At 34.9% G+C, this 24,693-nt stretch overlaps 1 protein-coding gene across 5 annotated transcripts in view; it reads right to left on the minus strand.

The window, feature by feature from the left end:
- The window catches only part of LOC135222890 (alpha-(1,3)-fucosyltransferase C-like), a 323,079-nt gene that overhangs the window by 218,880 nt on the left and 79,506 nt on the right, over nt 1-24,693 (minus strand). For 4 of the 5 annotated variants that reach the window (XM_064261263.1, XM_064261265.1, XM_064261261.1 and 1 more), the window contains exon 4: nt 12,283-12,367. The gene's annotated coding sequence lies outside the window, so the exon portion shown is untranslated. Of the gene's footprint in view, nt 1-7,188; nt 9,304-12,282; nt 12,368-24,693 lie in introns of those variants that run through there. The other variant, XM_064261264.1, reaches the window with a different exon arrangement.

The following is a 24,693-nucleotide window of genomic DNA, read 5'->3' on the forward strand; positions in this document are numbered from 1 at the left end:
TTAAGGGTCGAACTAGACCGAAAGTGCTTGGCAATCTCGCTTTTCATTTTTGTCCTTCGTGGCAAAAACATTTATTTATACATAGCATCACGTTTTATATACTTCGTGATCAAGTTATTCATATATATATATACACGTGTGTATATGTCAATAAGTATGTGTATATGTCGTTATATATGTAATGTTAAAATACAATACATCTCAAGTATAAAAGGCCCATTAAAACACTCTAGTTTCAAGCTAAGGACTATATTTCCGTGGACTGACTTCCACCAGTATCAGGTAATGAATGACAGAACGACTTATCACAATCCCTACAGGGGATTTCATAAACTCCTATGTCTTTTGAAACTGATTTCTGCTGAAAGTCAAAGACATATTGAGTTATGAAATCTCCTGCAGGGATTACGATAAGTCATACTATGGATTCGCAGGAAAATCTCTCTCGGAAAGATTTACTCAACATAAGTGCTCAGTTTGATATGGACAACATAGTTCGGCAATTTTCCATCATATAAATAACACAAACCATACCATGAATTGGAACTCTTCCCGAATTTTGTACAAGAGCAGCTGTCGACTGATAAAACAACAAAATAATAGGATCAACCTTTCCAATAGAACCTGGGACTCTGACCATACAGACAATATCTTTCTTAAGGCAACGATGAAACGGAATAAGACAATTAACAGAACCAGCGTCGGCTTAGTGGTGACCCCAGGCATCACCTAAGGGCATATCTCCCACTATATATTTCGCCAATGTAACTACTTCTGTCATTCATTACTTGATAAGGTTTGAAGTCAGTCCACCGAAATAAAGTCCTTAAATTTAAACCAGTATTTTAATGGGCCTTTTCTTTATACTTATATATATATATATATATTATATTATTATATATATATTATATATATATATATATATATATATATATATATATATATATATTATTTAATAATAATAAAAGGAGCTCATAAACATGGCAAAAATAGAAAGTAAGTTCTATATTTCAGAGACTGCTGTCTCTCTCTTCAGTTAGGTAATAAATGAAAAAAAGTTGCAGAAAAGGTGGTATTTATGCTAAGGCATCCATCCACAGTAGGCCGTTTGACTAGTTCACCTGCCTCCCCCACTCCCCTACCCCCTGATAATTTCTCTTTAATATTCTTAAGCTTTGATTGAAGGAAGATTTTACTTATGACATCTGAATCCCAGGTACCCTTTGAGATGTTCATTACCGGTTTTTGTTTAATCAAGGCTGACTCTATCATCTGGATTTTGTACCGACATTTGCTGCTATAAATTATTTGTTACAAATTCCAGTTTATTCTGTGGTTATGGTTATATATATAGTGGTACCTCAAGATATGAAATTAATCCGTTCCGAGGTGGCCTTCGTATCATGAGCTTTTCGTATCTTTGACCGCATTTTACATGTAAAATGGCTAATCCGTTCCTAGCCCTCCAAAAACACCCCAGTAAATTTCATAATAAAGCTAAATTGACCTATAAACAATGAAATAATACAACAATTTAGACCATTCAATACCTAACTTAATATGTACTGCTAATATACCTGTAAATAAAGTGTATTAGTGTACATGGTATACAAGAAATACTACATACGTACGTATGTAGTAAAATGTGGAAGTTTACCTTTCGAGTGAGGCTATCTCCAAAAGTGGCGAGAGAGGGGGACAAACGGCAGATACGTACGTACACTTAACTTTACGAAACACATAAAATAATGTAAGGAAAACATAAACTAAACTTTACGAAACACATTAACAAAACTGTAACACTTAACTTTACAAAAAACTTAAAATAAAAAAAAAATTCTTTTTTTGATTTTTGCATTTCGTTTTTTTTTTTACTTTCTTATACTTTGCATTTCTTTTTTTTTTTTTTTTTTTACAAAACTTCAACTTCTTCACCACTTTCAACTTTCTGCTTTTTATTATCACTTGGTTCTTCCTTTTTGCTTACTACTCCTCCTAAAGGCTTCTTTAAAAAATAACTATCCAAGGAAGATTGCTTCTGCCTACTTTTGGCAATTTTCCTGAAACGACTCAGGCAAACGTCATCGAACTGTGCAAGCATACGACCTGTGTAAGCCTTTTCGGGGTGTCTCTTTTCTACAAATGATTGCACCTTATGAAAAGCAGCTTGAGCATCCTTAATTTCTGCCGTTGTCATAGAGTCGTTGTCCTCCTCCTCACCGCTGCTAGAGAACTCTTCTTGAACGACGTTATGTTGCATGGCCTCCAACTCCTTCAGGTCATCCGTCGTAAGCTCCTCTTGGTGCTCCTCAAGAAGGTCATTGATGTCGTCCTCGTCGATGGCCAGCCCCATGGACTTGCTGAGTGCAACGATCTCGTCAAGATCTGGTTGCGAAACAGTTTCAGGATCGTCAACTGTTCCTGAATCTGCAGCACCAGCTTCGCCCACGTCGAATCCCTCAAAGTCTCGGGCGGATACGGCATCAGGCCAGAGTTTCCTCCACGAAGAGTTCAAGGTTCACCTCGAAACCTCCTGCCAAGCTTGGTCGATGAGTCGGATGCATATTACGATATTGAAATGCTCCTTCCAAAATTCACACAAGGTGAGTTTTGTGGCATCGGTAGGTCGAAACATCTCTTGGAAAGGTATTTCGTATACAGCTTCTTGAAGTTCGATATCACTTGCCGGTCCATGGGCTGGAGGAGAGGGGTGGTGTTAGGTGGAAGATAAAGAACCTTGATGGAGGAATACTCCGCTAGGATATCTTCCTCGAGGCCAGGAGGGTGAGCAGGGGCATTGTCCAACACCAGCAGGCATTTCAGAGGGAGGCGCTTCTCTTCCAAGAATTTCTTCACTGTCGGGCCGAAACACAGATTTACCCACTTGGTGAACAAAAGTCTCGTTACCCAGGCTTTCGCATTAGCCCTCCACATCACTGGAAGCTTCTCCTTAAGCATTTTGTGGGCCTTGAAGGCGTTGGAACAAAGTGCGAGCGTAAGCCTGTCTTTCATAGGCTTATGCCAAGGTAGCTTCTTCTCTTCCTGCTTGATGTACGTCCGACGAGGCATTTTTTCCCAAAAAAGGCCAGTCTCATCGCAGTTGAAGACTTGCTGAGAACTGTAACCTTCCTTGATCATCATCTCGTCGAACGTCTTTTTAAAGGCTTCGGCCGCTTTCGTGTCCGAGCTGGCCACCTCCCCATGCCGCACCACCGAATGGATGCCATTCTGTTTACGGAATTTCTCGAACCACCCATGATAAGCCTTGAAGTCTGGGGTTGGCGTTTATGTCCCTTCTCCTCCGTCGTCTTCGGCCTGGGCAATCAAATCGCCGAAAATAGCGCTGGCCTTGTGGCAGATTGCCGCCTCCATTATTGTATCGCCAGCGATTTCTTTGTCTTTTATCCAGACAAGAAGAAGCCTTTCCATTTCATCATGCACGTGGGTCCTCTTGCTGGACAAAATAGTTATGCCCTTGGAAGGTGTAGATGCTTTGATGACATCCTTCTGCTTAAGGATGGTGCCTATTGTCGACGGATTTCAGACGTATTCCTTGGCGATCACACTCAATTGCATACCAGCTTCATACTTCTTGATAATCTCCATCTTCGTCTCCAAAGAGAGCATCCTCTTCTTACCGTGAATTTCAACTTTCTTGGGACCCATGACTACGTATATACTGTACGTAATTATGTTATGTAGTACGTATACGTATGTAGTAAAGTTCTCATACAACACGATAAAGTATACTACAACGAAATCACTAACACATTTACGTTAATAAACGAAATCGTTAGAAAGAACGAATACCACGTGCTTACGATACAGATGATGTCGTGCAGTGGCCAAAGAAGCACATCGCTACGTAGATGCATCATGGGAGGGATGCTGACCAATAGGAGAGAAGGATCTCATGGCGGTGACTAGCATCAGGAACCAATGGGAGAGCGGGAGGATGGTGGTGAGTCTACTCAGTTTGCGGCGCGCGAGTTTCAAAATTGTTATCGGTGGTCCGGGCGAATCTCGGACTTTACAGCAACAACCTTTCGTATCTTGAACAATTTTCGTATGTAGAGGCATAAAATTTTTCGTATTTGCTTTTGTATCTCGAGTTTTTCGTAAATTGAGCCTTTCGTATTTTGAGGTACCACTTATAGTTAAAAATAGCTGAGCTCTGTTGACCACACCTAAATGACCATTTATGTTGTATTAATCTCTGGGGAAGTGATTTTCCTGTAAAACTGATGTAAGATAGGTCACATTCCAGGCATGGGATTTTGTATACTCCTGTGTCCTTAGGGATTGTCTTTTGCTGGACGTTAATCAGGGATTTGGCTAGGGTATTTGGGTAGGTAAAGGCAAAGCCATAGATTTTCCGAGAGTCTTGGTCACCGTCTTGATCCTGTCCAGGAGTGGGATTTTTATTCTATTGTTGGGTGTGTCTCTGGTCTTGTCTTAAGGAACTCAGTAGAAAATTACATTTACTTTATGAATTGCTTTCTTAATTATATGGCCAGGATACCTAAAAGACAAAAGCTGTTTACGAATTAGTTCAAATTTCTTTTCCAGGAAATCTGGGGAATACATTCGTAAGGCTCTTAAGAAAAGATTGCTGGCTATGCCTATCTTGATAGAAATGTCATGAAAACTAAAGTAGTGAATGTATGAAAGTGAGAATGTTGGTTTTCCCGATATGGTAAGTTTGTATTCTGTCATATGTCTAATGCGTTTAATTCTTAAAGGAATTCACTGAAATTGCCCCCACCTATTACCCCAAAATGTTAGAATATCATCTACATATCTCATCCACAGCATGCTTTTGGGTTTTATTGCATTTATTACTTTAGTTTCAATGTATTCCATTATATAGATTGGCTAAAACAGGACTTAATTAAAGGGCTACCCATGCCACACCCAAATTTATGCTTATAGAATGACTCCCCAAATTAAGATGTTATTAGATACACACAATTCAACTATGACTCCCCAAAAGAAAATATGTAATTAGATACACATAATTCAACTAACTTTTGTTATCATGACATTTCTATCAAGATAGGCATAGCCAGCTACCTATTCTTAAGAGCCTTACGAATTTGTTCCCCAGATTTCCTGGAAAAATAATTTGAACTAATTCATAAGCAGCTTTCGTCTTTTAGGTATCCTGACCATATGACTGAGGAAGCGATTCATAAAGCAAACGTAATTTTCTACCAAGCCCCTCATGACAAGACCAAAGAGACACCCAACAATGGAATAAAAATTCCACTCCTGGACAGGATTAAAACAGCGACCAAGACTCTCAGACAATCTAACCCTTTTGCCTTTACCTACCCAAAAAGCTTAGCCAAATCACTGATTAACGTACAACAAAAGACAATCTCTAAGGGCACAGGAGTATATGAAATCCCATGCCTGGACTGCAACTAATCTTACATTGGTTTTACAGGAAAATCACTTCCCCAGAGAGTAATAGATCATAAACGGTTAGGTATGGTCAACAGAACTCGGCTATTTTCAACCATATAAGTAACCATAACCACAGAATAAACTGGAATATGTTACAAATAATTTATAGCAGCAAATGTCGGTACAAATTCCACCTGATAGTCAGCCCTGATTAAACAAAGACAAGTACTGAACATCTCAAAAGGTGCCTGGAATTCACATATCATAGATAAAATCCTCCTTTAACCAACGCTTGAGAAGATTAAAGAGAAATTATCAGGAGGGTGACCTAGTCAAACGGCTTACCTGTGGATGGATCTCTAGGTATAAATACCACCTTTTCTGCAACTTTTCTCATTCATTACCTACCTGAAGAGAGAGACAGCAGTCTCTGAAATAAAGTACTTACTTTCCATATTCTGGCGTTTTCATGGGCTTCTTTTATGAGATGGAATTCTGTTGTAACAGAATTCATATAGAATATATATATATATATATATATATATATACATATATATATATATATATATATATATATATATATATATATATAGATATATATATATATATATATATTAATTATATATAATATTATAATAATAATATATAATATTAAATATTATTATAATAGTATATATATATTAAATAATTATATATAATATTATTATATATATATATATAGATATATATATAATATATATATATATATACATATATATATTATATATATATTATATATATATACATATATATATAATATGATATATTATAATATATATATAATAATATATATATATATATATATATAATACATACATATATATATATATATGTATATATATATCATATCATAATATATTAATATATTATGTATAATTATATATATATACCAAATAATATAATATATATCTATATATATATAGTATTATATATATATATATATATATATACCTTACATACAACTAATATATATAGTATATACATTATATTATATATATATAGGTATATATAATATATATATATTATATATTATATATATATATATATAATATATAGATATACTCGTAAATTCAATTTAAAAAAGATAGCAACTAACGCAAAAATAAAAAAAATTTTGCACACTTCGTCCAAAAGAAAGTGTCACAGAATACTTTGTGGTACGGTACTCCTTCACTTTTATATAAAAATACTCCCTGGACTTCTAGAAGCTTCCAGAACCTATTTCAAGAAAGTGAGACCGTTATCTTCAGAATAAAAAAAAAAGTCCTACTTTATTTCTACCGTGACAGAGCTCCGTTCATATTACACGTGCCTGAGAATGGACGAGAGATAAAAAATATGTATATAAGCTGTCAAATTAGAAGGTAAGAATGTATCAAATGTAAATTCAGTGATTTTCAGTAAGAGCTACCGGAGCAATTAAAAAGGCCAAATAAACTTTGTGAACAGAGCTAGAATCACTGCATGCATAAAGTGAAGATTAAGCAAACGAGCCTTTATATATATATATATATATATATATATTATATATATTATTAATGTATATAATTATATAATTCATACCCATAATATATTATTATATAATATATATAATGGTATAATATTATTATGTTATATATAATATGTATCTATATATAGATATATATATATATATATATGTGATATATATATATCTATATACACAATATAAATGTGTATTATTAGGTCAAATATTGTGATAGTCATAATGGCTTTACTCACTTGCAACATTAAGGAATGAATAACTCGCGGTCTGATGACGATGGAAGGGAACTTAGTAATCCTCGGAGTCTGGCAGATTATTTTCCACACACTTCACCTTAAAAATCAAATCCAAACACGCAGTTATTAATATAAAAATAAAGCCTTACTACGTATAAACTCTTTGTAACTTTAAAATCACCTGAACATTATTAAACATATAAAGAACAACCAACTCCTTTCGTGTTAGGTTTGTATAACAGTAAAACAAATATAAATTACAATAATGAAAGCAAGTTTACTTTAACATATAAGAAGGTTGGCATTAATACAAGGCTAAAGCTTATTTTACAATTAATGAAGGACAAAACTGGCAAATTACACGCCAACCCTCCACAAAGTCAAATGAAGGTCACCTCTGGCAAATTAGACCCCAAGCTGAAATTAAACTAAATAGAGGTCGAAACCTAAAGCTTACGTTAAAGCAAATGATGGTCGATACCACATATACTTGCCTGCATATCTACCCATGCGCGTATGAAAAGGACTCATTGCTCTGTTCAGTATGTCTAGTATGGCGTGGTTGAGGCGGCATAGCAGCGGGAGATTACTCAGAAATTCCGTTTCTTCCAATCCTCCTCCTCCGTACCGCTGAAAGCTAGCCAAACTAACCTATCCGCAAAACCGTTTGATCCCGAATTTCAATTTCCCCAAAATTGAATTAAGGGATCAATCAGTCGACGAAACGAATAGCTAACTAAACTTATTGCAAGATAGTAAACGGCGGTAATGGATGGAGGTTCAAGGACTGGTTACCTCCCACCCAGTTAGGTAAGGATATAAGTTACCTCAGTAAGGTTAGGCGTAAGTGACACCACTTAGCGATGATCTTCTTATAATTCAACTCTGAACAGAAATAAAAATCCTCATGAATGATTAAAGGTGTTTTAATAATTCAGTTGGATTTTTCTTATTCAGTCCTATCGTGAGAACAAAACCTATCGACGCGGTTCCTAAGCAATTATTCTTTCCGTTTTTTAAATCCCGCAACCTGAAAATTAAAACAAATGGAAATTGTGAGAGGAATACAAAGGATGACATACCTTTCGCGAATCCATAAAGATGACAGACGATGAAGGCTATCCAGAATCATTGACTTCTACAATTCTCTAAACAACTGTGAAAACTTTTCAAATATTCAAAACTTGCGCAAAATAACTACGCGGAAAGCGTTCTGTTCCCTGATTGGAAATGCAAACATTACTCTGACATTGTACTTGTAACATGAATCATTTTAACGGAGAGTAATAGCTGTAAAAGACGGAAAACAAGAGGAAAACCAAAATTTTATAAACAATTTATTCCAGTCACACAATTATCGTACGTTCAGCATATCACGAAAAAATTTTCTTTTACCTAATGTATGAATTATCCGTAATCTCATCATTGACAAGTGCATCAAAAACAGGCTATATTTGAAAACTTCATATCATTGTAAAAGTATAAAGATTTCTATTGAGAATATTAAAATAAATTATATTTAGAAGTGTAGGTATTATGTGGAGTAAACTTTATACGCATTAAATACAGTTTGAGCATGTTACACTGACTGGACTGCTTTTTATCGTTTTTCAACAATAAAAAATCTGTAATAATGGAGAATCTAAAGAATAATGACTTTAAAAATTTTAAATGTTCAATATTCTGGATAACCATTAGCGTATACCATTATGACACTGGAGACAAACACACTAAAGACATAGCAGTTGTTATCACAATACAAGTCAAGGCATGAACTCAATTCAGTACAAAAATACAATCAAATGACACATAAAATGTCAAAATACAAAATACAAACAATAACAGAAGAACATAATATCACCACATAAAATACAACATATCATGACGTAAACAATATCATTTAAACCACCGTATATCAACAATATTTCCATACTTTTATCGAAAATTCCCACATATTGCTAAATCTATACAAGCTGGCGTCACAACAGCAAAGGTCATCGACGCTGTATTCACACTGCACGTCAAACAACAAAGGTCATTGACGGCGTATACACCCAACAGTACATATTTCATGAATCATTATAATTACCACAGTTTAATGTATCACACATTTGCCTGAATGATCTCACCATGGATGTTTAAACACCGTTTACATATGCACTCTTGGTTAAAATTAGAAATTCGTCAACAAATGGAAGAATTATCCATTTCTAATTTTCTAATGTGAATATTTACAGAGAGAGAGAGAGAGAGAGAGAGAGAGAGAGAGAGAGAGAGAGAGAGAGAGAGAGAGAGAGAGAGAGAAATTATATAACTCTGAAAGACTCCAGTGTCAAGATGGTATAACTTACTTACCTTGAGAGAGACATTACCTGGAAAAGATAAAGAGACAGAACATAAAAATGTGGGTAAATGTAAATTAAAACGTGAATGCTGCACTTTTCGCAGATTATCGTCCTAACTTTTCTGTCGTACTAAATATGAGATTCTTGAACATACACAAGAAACAAAAATGAAAGAACTGCGAGTTTATACTTTTATTCTTGTCCGTCATAAAGCGGGTGCCCCACCGTGGATACTGCTTTAACCAAGGTTTTAAGAGAACATACATGAACTGGGCATTTAATCTGATGATGCATGACATTAATTAAAAGCAAGCTATATTTTTTATAAGGATTCTATTAAAATATTCAACTACCCAATGTTAACTATGTACTTCTTAATTATTTCTGCCCTCCAAAAAAAATGCTTATCAATAGACCGAGCCAAGGGGAAATTAATCTAACTTTATTACCAAAGTCAAGTTGGGTTTCTTACCAATGAATAGTATTCATCATCCATGTATAATAAATACATTCTAAGTAGTTATGAATACACAGTATTCCTGTTTATTCAAGAACGAAAATTTCAAACGACCAAAATAAACTCCTAAGACCTCTAAATTACAGAAGACACATTATAGCTTCACAACTTCATCAGTCTTCAAATAGAACAGAAATTTGATCGAACGTTTTGTGAGTGGCCCCGTATCTGCCGGGTATGATTTATTTTGTATCCTCAATGGTCAAAGAAGTAAAAGGCCATCAGAATTTACAAATTCTAATCTATTGACTCAGCGGTAAGTTCTTTACTTGCAATATCAATAAGCTCAAAAACCCAGTGAGACACTGAACAACCAAATTAAATCGACAATACGAAAAATTAAGAGATTCGCAGCATAAACAATTAATAATGGTGATTTTATATGGCTCCTTCTCATCACAATTAGTATTTCAACATTAGTAAGACTTTTTTTTTGACTCCCAATACTGTAAATCTACAGCAGGGAAACTAAAAATTTGTTAACCACAGAGGAACGCTTAATTTTCATATTATATACGTGAAAATTAAGCTATTCCTAAACACAGAAGAAGGCCAATAAAGTATTCGATTGAATATTTATTGACCAAACAAAATTATTATATATATATATATATATATAAATATATATATATATATATATAATATATATATATATTATATATATATTATTTAAAAAGATATATTAATATATCTATATATATAATATATTCATATATATAGTATCTCATTAATATATATAATTATTTAAAAAGATAAATTTATGGACTAACGAATCGCTGGGACTATAGTCTGTCGACATTAGCTGAATTACAGACCTTAGCTGATCCCAGGATTTTGCGTGGAACCAAGAAAAAAATCGCAGCGCATACTGAGGCACATTAAAATGCAATGGATGGCTCAATAGAGGCTTGATAATGAATGAACAGATCCTTTAATACATAAGTAAGTAATACCAAACCTCATTTTGGTGTCTTGCTTGATACTTTTTAACCCATTTGGGTTAGATGCTTCCACCATCCACTATTTGGAAGGAGTAAGCAGGTCTCGAAACACAGATATTAAGAGAGAGAGAGAATGCAGTAATGACTGTTTTATATTCTCGTCTTTATGATTAAAGATAAAAAAAAGATAGGCTTCCTTCGTAAGGCGTTAGTTGAGGGCAGTGGCACAGAAATCGCAAATAGTACATCTTCATGACTACACAACTGATTCACATTAAGAGATTTACTCCAGCAAGAATTGCGAGACTGTTCTGCAACGTAAATGACACTGAATTGATACAAAGAACATCGGCCAATTAGCTAGTCATTTTTATTTTTATTTTAGAATGATCTATTAAATTTAGGCCAAAAGCCAAGTACTAGGAGCTATGAAGTCATTCAGCGCTGAACGAAGAATTGAGAGTAAAAGGGTTTTAAAGTTATAACAGGAGGAAACCTCGCAGTTGCACTATGAAACAATTGTTAGAAAAGGCAGCAGGTAAGAGAGAAGAAAGAGAATATGACTGGAGGTACAGTAAAAGGAATGAAAGAGGCTGCAGCTAGGGGCCGAAGGGACGCTGCTAAGAACCTCTCCGAATTGGCAAATGTAAAAAAATTGAGACTGGAAGCTGACCTCATCTAATGACCAAAGGTTGACCTCACTTAATGACCGGATGATGACCTTACCTAATGCCCTTACTTTTTAAAAGTAAAATTAAGCACTGATGTCGTATGCAGACTAGAACACAAAAATAAATATTGCAGCTTTACGTGGGTAAAACAGTACCAGACAAATTATGATATTAGTAAAAAAAAAAAAAAAAAATCTTCGATATCAAGTTGGCGACACGTATACGATCTACATTAGTCAATTAGTTTCATCTCCGTAAGCCATTTTTGTTTTTGAAGGAAAATCAACCAGGTTATCGAAAGCTCTTCATGTATAAATATTTTCAAATAAATATTAACACTCAACAACTGGTCCTATTTTGGCTCATCAATTGGACCTTTCTTCCTTTTTCCTTTGTAGGTAGCAGTTTTCCAGGTTTTTTTTCTCTCCAAGTCATAAAAATTCCTACCTATCACTGTGGCAGCAAAGGCTCAAACTTTGTCAAATTGAACGGATTAACTGAAACTCGTTTGAGAACATGATTCTTGGTGAATTTTGTATATCGCCTATATCTACGCTATTTCCTGCGTGCACTGGTACAAAATACCGCAAAGTAGTAGGGAAGATATTGTTGCTACTCACCTTATCTCTGAGATGATTTCACAATACGCTACGGTTTTTAATGTAATTATTCAATCGATCAGACGGAAACCATCGTAACACGGATCTGAAATAAAGGCAAGATCTATTTTAAAAATTAGCTTCTGAGGAAAAATAAAATTTTGGTTTAGCAGAAAAATTATGGAATATAAAAATACCGGGTTACTAAGCAGATAAATTAAGTAAATAGCAAAACCAAGGTGGTATTTGGCAGACACATCAAGAAAATAAAAACAATATTTGACTACTTAGCAGAAAAATTAGGTAAAATAACAAAATGTCGGGTCAGCAAAAAAAATAATGAAATAAAATCAAAGAAAAGGACTGACAAAAAATACTGGGATACCAGAAAGATGAAGAAAAGTTAGAAATATCTTGTTCATTTGCAGAAAATTTAGGGAAACGACAAAAATACTGTGTTGGCGTAATTTTTTTTTTTTTTACAAAAATAACAAATATTGGAATGTCAGAGAATTTAATAATTTCAAACATTGAAAAAGAATACACTGAAAAAGAATAATGTACAAAAAATATTAAAGAAATGAAAATACGGCGTTATTCACAAGAATAAAGAAAATTGCTTGGATGGCTAATTAATTCAGCATCCAGGATTCAAAACTCTCCTGATAAATCCTAACTTCCTTTTGAAAATCTGGGAAATACAAATGAATAAATGTAAATAATACTAATGGAGTACAAGCAAAGCGAATAAAAAATTAGCGGTTAGGATGCGTCTGTTGTAAAGAAATTTAATAGTTTCATGATTACTAATACCCAACCGACCACCAAGATGTTGAGCAAGGTTACTGGAATAAGCGCTTGGAGCAATGCAAGCCATCTAAGAGATCTCGTTATGTATAGCTGTTCTTTAGTGAAGGTTCAAGAATTAATATCCATCTTTCAAGCATAGCCACAGCAATCATCTTGTCTCTTCCGTTGCGTAATTTTTCATTTATGTTCAAGAAAAGGATGAGTTCGTGAAATCCAACGCCCAATGTTGTCGCTCCTACTTGACCTTTGACCTTTTAAGAAGTCATTGACCTCAAGCTACAATTCGGCTTATCTTGTAGAATATACTTGCAAAATGTGAAGGTTCTATCTCTTAGCTCTAAGGTTATAGCCATGATTGAATTCCTATTTGGCGTCTGACATCTTAAGTTTGACATTGAGCCTTCGACCTAAAATGTTAAAATTACATCACCCTCAGATGATCAATATAAAATGCAAACTTCATACATATCAAAATGATAAAAAAAATTAGTCTCAATGGAAATTCAGACACCTGTCAGTTTCCAGATGGCCAAGACAGTAGACCGGGGCCATTGTAAAACAATGCCATGCCAGTAAAAGTCTATAAAAAATCAAAAATAGATTTTGAGAGAACTAGTTCACGGCTAAAACAGCTTGTGGACGAACTGGTTACGTTCGAAAATCTGTGAATACGTGAGGTTGTACCCAAATGACCTGCGGCCGAAGAGGTTAGAGATCGAAATGAGACTGATTTGAGACCAAAAAATGTGCGAAAGTGACTTATGGCCAAAATGCAGTGGCCGAAATGGGAATAATAGCTTTGAGGTCTAAATAATCTTTGGACGACCGTGTTTCTAGCCAAGACTTAACGAAAACTACGCCATTCTCATCAAGCAATATACGGGAGCAGATTAAACAACAGAAAAGTTAAGGTTAAAGGTCTCAATGATCTTCAACCATAACGCAATAACATACATAACAAACAGATAACGTATCAGTGAATGTACAATTAAAACTTTACTATTAAGACGATCAGATATTCAAAGTACATTACTAAGATACGTAAGAGATGTCATAAAGTGCTCTTTAAGCCGTAATAAATGAATGATGAGAGTCAGCGCGCAATCGCCTTATCTTAAAATGCATTGTTAATCTTTACAGTTATCTATGTTTACCTGTATGAAAGAACGATTGCTTTCGAGTAAGGTAGTAACTTCCAAGTTCAGCCCTAGGGACAAAGCCTTTCTGACAAGAGATTTCTAAATAGTAAGCTTGAAGAATGAAGGTATCTTATTCCAAGATACATGAAGGTACGTAACGTCCCTCAGGTTGAAACATTTCCACCCTCACTTATATTCGTGATAAACGTAGACTAGTAAAAACATGGGCATTATTTAAACTTAATACCACGGCTCAATACTGGAGATTTTATGCTGGGCTGCTAAGTCTCCTTAATATGCTAAAAATCATACTAAAATATTTCGCAAATATACAGTTACCGAGATATTTACAAGCATTACCGTTTATCATTCATCATCACGAAGCTTGTACTGAACGTGACGCTCATGGGAGTGGTTGTGGTATCAAAGGAAAAATTTACCAAAATATATTTCTTACCCTACTATAGAAATGGTAAGATCAAATACACTCACACACATACCGAGACAAAGAACAACAACAAATTGAAGAACCTTGAACAGCCGGGCGTTTCTCAGACCTCACCCGCCTACATTTGCCAGGTGGTACCGCCACCAAGAGACTGTTTACCTAGCAGTAGGAAGAGTAAAGAGTAAACAAGGCAGTCTGATGACGGCTTTCAGCACGATCTGGATGTCAATAAATATGTGTAATTACGCTACAGCTTATCTTTGGACGTAACTAGAAAGCGAGTAGGAAAAAAAATCATCATTCGAACTATCAAAACTTTAAAGAAGGAACGTGATAAAATGTTTGAAATATCAATTACGCCGATATCCAGACTAATCCGTTATAAACAGTAATCGGTTGCATACATTTGGTTTAGTAGTAACGGTCTGGCCATTTTCGTAGAGGATTCGCAGTTAATCTATTATTTTTCAATCGTACTTACTTTCACTGCAATAAAAAATGTAAAGAAGTCGTATGGAAGCGGGAAAATATACTGCTATATTAACATAAATTCATTTAGAACGATTCCCTCTGAGGCTGTTCGCATCCCACAAGGGCGCCATTAAAGAGCCAGTTTGTTACAATACATTAGACTAGAGCAACTCGTTAGTCTTGTTTAATGCAGTAATTATCCGAAGGGAAACATGAGTGCATCAAAGACCTTTTCTTATTTCTCAGTTTTGTGGGAGAGAGAGAGAGAGTGTCAGGTTACTGGTAACGAATCGTTTCACAGCGATAATAGTGTGCGATAATGGCAACGGATCATCACTCGTCGCTCTAATTATGGGAACGTTCTCATCAAAGCATATATCCTCTGAAAATTGAAAAACAATTCATATGCGCCAGGCTTTACATGCCTCTCCAATGGTTGGTATACTATTATAACAGCCAGCATTAATAGTTTTGGCGTCATTAGCTTTTTATCGTTTTATTGCAATTAGTTGAATATCGCTTCCGCTGGTATGATGTTATAGAAATTACAAAGCTTATCTTAATGAATATAGTTCTCTTCAGATTTGAAATTTGTGATTTAAAGTACACTGCTCTTAATGTAAGGGATATGTGAAAAATCTTGTCGTCTGTAAAATTAGTCGACTTCAAGCAAGAAATTTTTTAAAACCTATCGAGTTGAATATAAATTGGAAATTGACAGTAAAAGGTTTAAAAGGTGTAACAGGAGGAAAACCTCGCAGTTACACTATGAATCAAGTATTAGAAGAGGGGGGGAAGTAAGATGAAGAAAGAGTATATGAAAGGAGGTACAGTAAAAGAAACGAAAGTGGTTGCAGCTAGAAGCCGAAGGTACGCTGTAAAGTACCTTAAGTAATACCTACAGTGCACCGCATGAGGTCCACTGACGGAACTACCGCCCCATTCCCCCCACAGGGTTTAAAACCTATTGAATAAAATGTAAATATGAAAAGACAACGGTTTTTACTTCATATCAGCAATTTCAAAATTTTCATATTCCCTTTTTTTGCAAGTGAATCTAAAAAAAAAAAATTACATAACAAGCACCCACCATAATAATACGTGACACCAAATTCATGATAGCCTAAATACATCCAAGACATAAAAGGGGTGACGAAATCCAGTGCTTGTGATTTAGGATACTGATGCCCAAATAAAAGAATAACTTGCAAGAAGCATACAAAGAAAGTGAACGTCTAATGAACAGCTGATGTAAGTTTCATCTCAGCGAGGTGAGGATTACCTCGTCAAGGCCTATGGTTTTTTAAAGTATGATATGAAGGTATGAATTATTTAGGAGCACTGATCTCTCTCTCTCTCTGTCTCTCTCTGTCTCTCTCTCTCTCATATATATATATATATATATATCTATTATATATATATATAGATATATATATATATATTATATATATATAATATATCGAGCTACAAATGTCCTTTAATATCTAATTCACACTACCTCAGAATTAATATATTTTCATATACTACGTTAACCGAAGGGGAATTTTTTAGTCGATAAGAAATTCGTCGGCTCACGGGCGCGAACCATGGAACCAACAAATTCCGGACGCACAGTGAAGCATTCTAGACCACACACCTACCACGAGAGGTATAAGTTAATGCCGCCTCTCACCTACAAATCCTTGTCGCGCTCAGGTATTCGTTGTTTGGGAGTCGGCATCAACCCACCTCGACCTTGGTAACGTTGTAGTCGATTAACAAACATGTTCCTATCTCGTATTCATTGTCAATAGAGGAATGCAGGATTTTTAAGGGAAACGCACCCATTCTGTCCTTCTCTTGCTCGGGAATCGAATTCTGAAGCTCATAACGAGGTCCATAAAGAGTAAGAGATACGTGATCCTGGCGTGAGCACATTAAATGACGATTAAATAGAAAACGAATGATAAACAGTAATGAGGAACAAGGAATGCAAGACATGCACGGAAAAAGATTACCTAATCAATGATTGGGAAGCTAAAAGATAAGAATAAAAAAATAACCAACATGAATCAAGAAGCACAGAAACCCGAACAAGGTAAACACGTAAATAAAACAAAGGGTTCTAAAGAACAAAGACAAACCCCTCTTTAACGAGCTAAACGCTAAGGGTCGAGATGGGTATTTTTCTTCCGAGACGTAAGTGGTATCCAATTGCTCCCAGAGGCAGGATTAAAGTGAGTCTGGTAATATCTAAATGAACTCGTACATCTCTGAACAAAAGCAAAAAGGACGCTTCGCAGGCTTGTGTTCCCCCTCCCTATGTCCCACAGACAATAGATTTTGGGATGAGGGTTCGACCTTTACGCTTTCATTATGCCACAACATGAAAGAAAATGCTACCAAACCTTGCAACAGTTCCTAAGAGTTTCGTGTGAGCGGCAATGGTTCAAGTGAGGCCAGAAAAGCCAACAGATTATGACTTCCTGAAACCCATTAATTTGGCACAGTAACATTTTTATCGTCTAATGTCCTTTATTAATCTTTAACGCAATACTGATTTCATGTCATATTTCTATGGTTGCTGTTCTTCACTGAAAATATTTTGATCTGTATAATGAATAATAATACATATGTATCCTAGATTTTACAAATGCAATTATGGCTACCAGAAAAACCTGATAATCAGAAACATGTAACTTCATTATATCAGGAGCTGTAAACTTCTCATACAATGCCTATTATTAAAGTTTATGACTGGCGTATAATTATTTTTAAATTTCAGCCGTAAATCAGCCTGCTTTATCCTGAAGGATTGAATAATTATCATCGTGATCACGGAGAGCAAATATGGCTGTAAAGTGAATGTCTGCTTACATGTAAGCTAAAATCCACCACATTCGGTTTCTAAATTATGTAGCTCAATATTTGGTCTTACGTTCTATAACTGGGCACATTCCATGGACAGGACTGGGAAAACGCATTGTCAACGGACCTCTGAAACACGCATACGTGTTTTTGGAGAACTTAATTTCTTGAAAATTTCATAATACAAACCATTCACGTTAGTTAGTCAAGAAAAAATATTGCCTGTGAAAATGAACCGAGGAATGTTATCTTATGTACCATCAGATATTAAGGCACAAAAATTTGCGAAGAAAACCCGTTTCTTGAAAGATATAATGAAGAATAAATGCATGCGAGATATGGATTATCTATAAGCAATCCTGGAGGAAACATGTGTCAATATTAAGAATTTCTGCTTCGTGATGTGAAGGGATATGATTTAAAGCCGTCTTCGACTAGTGTTTACTTTGAGGGGAACCAGATGTGGGAGAGGAATGGCTCTTCGAAGAAATATTTCTTTTACTATGCGAATTGATCACCAACTATTCGTTCCACTGTATTTCATACTGTTTCGTCCTTTTGTCTAAACGTCGTTCCTATGCACTGAAATTTTCTTTCTTTTGTTTCGAAATGCTGTTATTTCTTATACTTTTCACCTTCCGACCACATGGTCTATTTAGTATCGAATAAGAATTTTACTTTTTCTTTCTAATAAGAATAAAAAATAAAAGACATTTCATAGTTTCATGTGCACTATACTGCTATACGATATACAAAACAGTGACCTCAGGTTTAATATTTTCGAATGCAAAATTAATAAAAAAAAAAAAAAAAAACATTTGTAAGTCACAAACGCTGATGGATAAAAGCTGGGAACGAAAAATAATTTGTTAAGATAAATTCTGTTTTTTACGATTTCTCAGACTGAAGAAAATATTACATCAGGAACCAATGACGCTTTTTCATATTTGAGCGAGTGAACCAAGGAAAAATTATATGCACTACATATGTGTGTGTGTTTGTTTCAAGGATCAACAATGGTAATTATGCTATGTGAAAAACAAAGTATTCATAACATCATATTTATACCATGGTGGCCAACAATTTACTTTGTCAATATGATCGTATTACTTCTGTAGATTAATTATATATATATATATTGCAACAAATCACTGTAGACGTGTGATGATCATATATGCATACAGCCAGGAGAAGGGTGAAATGAAATGACTTGAACCGAGCGCTTTCATGTATTTCTACACCTCATCAGGGTTCAGGTACAAGTGCCAAGAAAACAAATACAGAGTCACAAGAAGACTTCGTGGCAAGACAAATGATGCTAAAAAACAAACAACGCTAACAACTACCAGACAGTTCTAATACCTAATAGCCTACTTGTTTTAAAATACCCTTCGTTAAAATCTCATCAACTTTGTACAAACCTAGGCTGATATTCAATAAATTATCACAGTCTTGTTTAATTATACATGATTCTATTAAATTTCTTTTCACCAAATCTTTACAAAACATAATTTCCTTTGAGTCTGTCCAGTTAATACCATGATCACTATTATTCATATGCACAAATAATGCATTTGACATATTACCAGTTCTTACATTATATTTGTGCTGTTTTAATCGAACTGTCAATGTCTTTCCACTTTGTGCCACGTAAGTTTTATTACAATTTTTGCACGGAATCTTATAAATACAACCTGTTCCATTTCCAGGTGAATTTCTTATCAGCAAGTTTCTAATAGTTCCTAGAGTTTTGAACACAACATTAATACCTAGTGGTTTGACTTGTCTCGGGATGTTATTAAAGCTAGTATAAAAAGGAAGCACTAAAAGATTTTTGTTTTCGAACTTCTCAGTTTTTGTCAATTCATAAAACGTTTTCGTGCCTTACAATAGGTGTTTTCAATAAAACTGTTTGGGTACCTCAAATTGCCAGCAATTTCACGTATCTTGTCAATTTCATGATCTAAAAATTCGGGGCTGCTGACCCGCAGGGCCCTTAAAAACATAGCAGAAAAACAGCAGTCTTAGTTCTAAAAGGATGGTTTGAATAAAAATGTACATAAGAAGAGATATTTGTGGGTTTCCTATAAACAGAAAATTTGAACTTTCTATCAAATCTATGTAACAACACATCTAAAAATGGCAATTTTCCTTCTTCTTCCCTCTCAAGGGTGAACTTTATGGAGGGCACTAGTGCATTTAGTCTACTAAGAAAGTTGTTTACGTTCTTTTTCACTGGCCATGAACAAAAGATGTCATCCACATATCTTATCCATAACACACCTCTTGGCAATAAATTCGGTAAATATTTTCTTTCAAAAAACTCCATATATAGATTGCTAAGTATAGGAGAAAGAGGATTTCCCATGGCCATACCGAATTTCTGTTCATAATAATTACCATTAAAAGTAAACTTGCAACCTTTGATACACAATTTTATAAGTTCTATTAAAGTTTTGTGTGGCAATATGAACACATGTTTTTTCATTTCATCCTCCAGAAACTCTAACAGGTCATCTATTGGCACCTTTGTAAAAAGAGAAGTAACGTCGAAACTCACCATTATAAAGTCATAATTTGGGTTAAAATTATTAAGACGACTGATAAAATCTACATTATTTTCGAGAGAACATCCCGAGACCGTCCCCACTAGTGGTGTAAGTATTTCAACAAGCCATTTTGATAGTTTATATGCAAAAGAACCAACAGAGCTTATAATAGGTCTTACTGGATTACCTTGTTTATGCGTTTTTATAGTACCATACAGATAAGGAGAAGTTGGGCAAATAGTTAGAAATTTTTGTACTAAATCCTTATGGTTATACAAGAGTTTCTTAATATTCTTGTTAAACTGAGCATTATCATTTTCTAAAGTACTGTTTCTCAGTCGGATATAGGTAGTATGATCGTCTAACAGTTCGTACATTTTTCTCTCATATTCAGTTTTATCCAATATAACCAGAGCACTTGACTTATCTGCTTTCGTGACGTGGAGAGTGTTATCTTTCTTAATTTTCTTGTAAGTTTCAAAAAACCTCTTTGGAATAGTAGGTGATATACCCAATCCAGCAATACCGTATATCATACCCTTGCAGATATTCAGTTTGTCAATAGGGATGTTGCTGAACTTTTCCAATTGACAGAAGGCATTACCTATTTCCAACCAATCAATATTATTGTTAACAGAAAAATTCAAACCATAACCCGAGACTGAGATAGTTATGTTATCAAAAGTTTTTGTAGATAAATTACATACAAATTCAGAATTGGCATGTTTAGTCCAATTACTAAGTTTTACCAAGTTATTTAGCTTTCTATCTAGCCTAATTTGCAATTTATTACACTCACATCTCATTTTATTATAACAAAAGTCATATAATACATTATTCCAATCTGTGGGGCATACATTATTAAAATTGTTCTTATCATATCTGAGTTTTTTGAAACAAGCATTTACATCCAGTTTACAAATATCGATATGCTTCTTTAAAATCCCGCGATGGTAGTCCTCAAATGGAGTGGTTGCTAGAAGGTCCAGACGTCTGGTAGTAAGTGACTTCGGCATAACTTGTTCATACAAACATCGGTTGAGGAATCGGCATCTAATTTTCGTTTTGTGCGCCTGAACAAGAGAAGTAGCAAACTTATCCACGAAGTTCTTGATGGTAGGAAAAAGCATTCCAAAGTTACGATAGGTGGTGAAGAGGCGTCTGGCGTCCATACTGCAACAAATCACTGTAGACGTGTGATGATCATATATGCATACAGCCAGGAGAAGGGTGAAATGAAATGACTTGAACCGAGCGCTTTCATGTATTTCTACACCTCATCAGGGTTCAGGTACAAGTGACAAGAAAACAAATACAGAGTCACAAGAAGACTTTCGTGGCAAGACAAATGATGCTAAAAAACAAACAACGCTAACAACTACCAGACAGTTCTAATACCTAATAGCCTACTTGTTTTAAAATACCCTTCGTTAAAATCTCATCAACTTTGTACAAACCTAGGCTGATATTCAATAAATTATCACAGTCTTGTTTAATTATACATGATTCTATTAAATTTCTTTTCACCAAATCTCTACAAAACATAATTTCCTTTGAGTCTGTCCAGTTAATACCATGATCACTATTATTCATATGCACAAATAATGCATTTGACATATTACCAGTTCTTACATTATATTTGTGCTGTTTTAATCGAACTGTCAATGTCTTTCCACTTTGTCCCACGTAAGTTTTATTACAATTTTTGCACGGAATCTTATAAATACAACCTGTTCCATTTCCAGGTGAATTTCTTATCAGCAAGTTTCTAATAGTTCCTAGAGTTTTGAACACAACATTAATACCTAGTGGTTTGTGTTCATATTGCCACACAAAACTTTAATAGAACTTATAAAATTGTGTATCAAAGGTTGCAAGTTTACTTTTAATGGTAATTATTATGAACAGAAATTCGGTATGGCCATGGGAAATCCTCTTTCTCCTATACTTAGCAATCTATATATGGAGTTTTTTGAAAGAAAATATTTACCGAATTTATTGCCAAGAGGTGTGTTATGGATAAGATATGTGGATGACATCTTTTGTTCATGGCCAGTGAAAAAGAACGTAAACAACTTTCTTAGTAGACTAAATGCACTAGTGCCCTCCATAAAGTTCACCCTTGAGAGGGAAGAAGAAGGAAAATTGCCATTTTTAGATGTGTTGTTACATAGATTTGATAGAAAGTTCAAATTTTCTGTTTATAGGAAACCCACAAATATCTCTTCTTATGTACATTTTTATTCAAACCATCCTTTTAGAACTAAGACTGCTGTTTTTTCTGCTATGTTTTTAAGGGCCCTGCGGGTCAGCAGCCCCGAATTTTTAGATCATGAAATTGACAAGATACGTGAAATTGCTGGCAATTTGAGGTACCCAAACAGTTTTATTGAAAACACCTATTGTAAGGCACGAAAAACGTTTTATGGATTGACAAAAACTGAAAAGTTCGAAAACAAAAACCTTTTAGTGCTTCCTTTTTATACTTGCTTTAATAACATCCCGAGACAAGTCAAACCACTAGGTATTAATGTTGTGTTCAAAACTCTAGGAACTATTAGAAACTTGCTGATAAGAAATTCACCTGGAAATGGAACAGGTTGTATTTATAAGATTCCGTGCAAAAATTGTAATAAAACTTACGTGGCACAAAGTGGAAAGACATTGACAGTTCGATTAAAACAGCACAAATATAATGTAAGAACTGGTAATATGTCAAATGCATTATTTGTGCATATGAATAATAGTGATCATGGTATTAACTGGACAGACTCAAAGGAAATTATGTTTTGTAGAGATTTGGTGAAAAGAAATTTAATAGAATCATGTATAATTAAACAAGACTGTGATAATTTATTGAATATCATCAGCCTAGGTTTGTACAAAGTTGATGAGATTTTAACGAAGGGTATTTTAAAACAAGTAGGCTATTAGGTATTAGAACTGTCTGGTAGTTATTAGCGTTGTTTGTTTTTTTTAGCATCATTTGTCTTGCCACGAAGTCTTCTTGTGACTCTGTATTTGTTTTCTTGGCACTTGTACCTGAACCCTGATGAGGTGTAGAAATACATGAAAGCGCTCGGTTCAAGTCATTTCATTTCACCCTTCTCCTGGCTGTATGTATATATATATATATATATATATATATATATATATATATATATATATATATATATATATATATAAGTCTATCACATTACCGTTATTCATATACATATATCGAACTACAAATGTCCTTTAATATCGAATTCGCTCTACCTCGGAATTAATATATTTTCATATATGCTTAACCGAGGGGGAATTTATTAAGCGATAATAGAATTGGCGATCGACAGGCGCGAACCAGCGACCTCTCAATACTAGGACTGGCAGTGAAGCCTTAAACCAGCCCGACACCGCAAAAGATATAAGTTCATGCCGCCTCCCACCTGAAATACCTTTCGCGCGCCGGTATTTTTTGTTTTGGAGACTGCATCAACCCAACTCGTTCTCAGTGGTGTGGTAGTGCTTTTGCCCACACGTAGTCATTATATAAGTCTATCACATTACCGTGATTCATATACATATATCGAACTACAAATGTCCTTTAATATCTAATTCGCTCTACCTCGGAATTAATATATTTTCATATATGCTTAACCGAGGGGGAATTTATTAAGCGATAATAGAATTGGCGATCGACGGGCGCGAACCAGCGACCTCTCAATACTAGGACTGGCAGTGAAGCCTTAAACCAGCCCGACACCGCAAGAGATATAAGTTCATGCCGCCTCCCACCTGAAATACCTGAAAATATATTAATTCCGAGGTAGAGCGAATTAGATATTAAAGGACATTTGAAGTTCGATATATGTATATGAATCACTATGAATGACTACGTGCGGACAAAAGCACTACCCCGCCACTGAGAACGAGATGGGTTGATGCAGTCTCCAAAACAAAAAATACCTGCGCGTGAAAGGTATTTCAGGTGGGAGGCGGCATGAACTTATATCTCTTGTGGTGTCGGGGTGGTTTAAGGCTTCACGGCCAGTCCTAGTATTGAGAGGTTGCTGGTTCGCACCCGTCAATCGCCAATTCTATTATCGCTTAATAAATTCCCCCTCGGTTAAGCATATATGAAAATATATTAATTCCGAGGTAGAGCGAATTAGATATTAAAGGACAT

This window comes from Macrobrachium nipponense, chromosome 8 (assembly GCF_015104395.2).
Source record: "Macrobrachium nipponense isolate FS-2020 chromosome 8, ASM1510439v2, whole genome shotgun sequence".
NCBI classification, from domain to species: Eukaryota; Metazoa; Arthropoda; class Malacostraca; order Decapoda; family Palaemonidae; genus Macrobrachium; species Macrobrachium nipponense.